Below are 2,775 nucleotides of genomic sequence, written 5' to 3'. Positions count from 1 at the left end.
TGAGCCCTCCTCCTGCCCTGCCTGCCACTGCAGCGCAAAGAAGAAGTGTGTGTATCAGTATGTTACAGTGTGTGTGTGTGTGTGTGTGTGTGTGTGTGTGTGTGTGTGTGTGTGTGTGTGTGTGTGTGTGTGTGTGTGTGTGTGTGTGTGCGTGTGTTCCTGCATGTTGCAGGGCTGCAGCCCCCTGGGGAGGCCAGGCGGCAGAACTGGCTGCAGTGATAGCAGCAGACAGGAGCAGGCAACAGGACCTGGGCCTCCATCTGGGCTTCCGCTGTCAGGAACCAGCTGTGTCTGCGGCCAGCAGCCACTCCTTCCCTCCTTGCATCCCCTGTTCTAGGTTAACCCCCTTTCCTCCCTCCCAGGATCCTTTGCTTCTGTGCACCTTGCTCCTCGGGGGCTATAATGACACTTGTCCGTCCATCTGCCCGTTCTAAGTGTTTGTGTGTGTGTAACTATTTTGTCCTAACGTCAATATAGTTGCGCCAACATTAAACTTTTTCAACCATGTTTTTTTCCATTTCTTAAAGGTGCTAAATTTGATTCAGAACATAAACATGGCAGCAAACAAGTATTTGCCATGTTAAGATATAGTGTAGTAATGTTTATCTGAGCAGAGTATGAAGTCGTTCTCTCTCTGTTTGTGTTATGATCTGACCTTCTCCATTCTTTGTTTACATAGCCGGGCTGGTCACGTGTGCTATTAGCGCATGTTTGTGCATGTGAGCGTGGCCCACTGACTAGCTCATGGCCACCGCTCCGAACTGCGCTCAGGTGGCGGTTATGACTTTTAATGCCATCCTGACAGATGGCACCAATATTTCAAATATATTTCCATCATCCACATTTTCTCACTAAGCATTGTCCTCATATACCATTCATCCCACATCAACCTGTAACAGACATAATGTATTTTTATAGGAGATACCTTTGAATTAAACCATGAGCACCAATCCAAATTGTCTGCTGGTATTCCTGGTAAATGTTGGTCAAATTTGAATTGGACCTTTGGCCCCGGTTTGGTCCATAAACTACAGAGATAGGTTCTGGGTTGTAAGATGATTGACTTCCTATACCAGCTGCTTTGACTATCTGTGATTTTGTGTTTGAAAGTTAGCTGGTTGAAGCTACAAAAAAGTTGTTTATGCTTAGGATAATGAGAGCCGGGAGACTCAACATTTCAGTCTATAGAAGCTAGAAATCAAAAACAAATAGCTAAAAAAGTCCAAAAGCTAAAAATAACTGCAAAGCTAACCGTTCAGTCTGCCTGGGTTGTACACTATTACAATGCACAATAATTGTTTCTATTAACAAATACGCACAGATTTTTAATGTGGTGTCTGTTAAAAATATAATAATATAAAAGGGGCGAAAAATGTCTTTGGGATAAGGAATAATGTAACTATTAATCTAGCTAGCAAAATGTCAAAATTGATGTTCAGAAAAAAACTGTGAAAACACATTGAAACAATGTCAGATTTAACTATTTAACAAAATAGAAAATGCTCCTATAAACATTCAAACATAATTCCCATTGATAATTTCCCTAGAAATTTACGCCACAATTTTGTTTCGTATGGAAAGTCCTTCCCACCCACTCCATGTTTACTTCTCATTTCTTACATTCCAGAGAAGTTGTCCGGAAGAAATAGAAAAGAATTAGGGCCCAAGGTAGTTTCTTTGATCATGGCAGTTTGACTTCATTTATTCCCCCACAACACTACACCATGTGGGTGACAGTAAGCAGTCACCTCTAATCAGAGAAAAAGCACGCCTGCTCTGGGAAAAGACACATGCTGAAACATTGCCTTCTCACATTTAGAATCATAGATGCCGAAGTAAACTACACAACGCTTGGACAGCTGAAAGGGTCTCTCATGTGAAACTCTAGCAACGTTGTAGCCCTTCACCTCCCTGACCTCTGACCCGCCAGGACTCATTAACCCCTAACCCAGATGGAGTGGTCTGTGGGTATGGCCGCACTCACACATGCACACACACAACAATGTATTTTTGTTGGCGCAAGTAAGTGTGCCGATGAGAGAAGTGAGAGGGGATGTGAGCACACAGATGTGCCAATTGCCTGGCTGAAACCAACACACATATGATCAGCAGAGAGGAAGTGAGAGAAACTTGTGTTGCTGTCTTTGGGCATGGGGTGGGGGGGGGGGAGAGAGAGAGAGAGAGAGAGAGAGAGAGAGAGAGAGAGAGATAAAGAGAGAACTGATTTCAACCACAGTAGCACATGAAATGTAGGGGCTTTTCTTCTTTTTTTACAGATAAAACAATGGGACTTCCCACATGCAAGTGATTACAAGTATTCATGCGTAAGACATCAACATTTTATATTATAGTCAATATAAATCTCAATAACAGTGAAATCAAAGGGAAAATTGCATTTCATATATGATTGGAATTCCCAGAGCGACTGATTAAATTTTGGCACAGACTCTTTTGGGGTTAAGTGAGAGAGCGCTGCTGCTACAGTTGCAGTCAGCGAGATGAGAATGAAAACGTACCCTTATTGCAGAATGTGAGCCGCGTGGGAACATTATCAGATGGTAGGTTTGGGAACAGACAGCAAGATACAGGTGCAGATGACGGGGTAAGTCAGAAAAGGGGCGAAAATAGGGGGAATACTGACCAGAGGACAGAAATATTTAGCCTTACTTGATTGGATGATGTGAGCCAAGAGGGATTTGACTGTACAGTTTTAAACTGATTAGATAATTGTGGGTGGAGGGAACAAAATCTGAACGAAAAGAGCAGAGAGGCATA

Source organism: Anoplopoma fimbria, chromosome 2 (genome assembly GCF_027596085.1).
Source record: "Anoplopoma fimbria isolate UVic2021 breed Golden Eagle Sablefish chromosome 2, Afim_UVic_2022, whole genome shotgun sequence".
In the NCBI taxonomy this organism is placed as follows: Eukaryota; Metazoa; Chordata; class Actinopteri; order Perciformes; family Anoplopomatidae; genus Anoplopoma; species Anoplopoma fimbria.
This window is presented reverse-complemented; position numbering follows the sequence as displayed.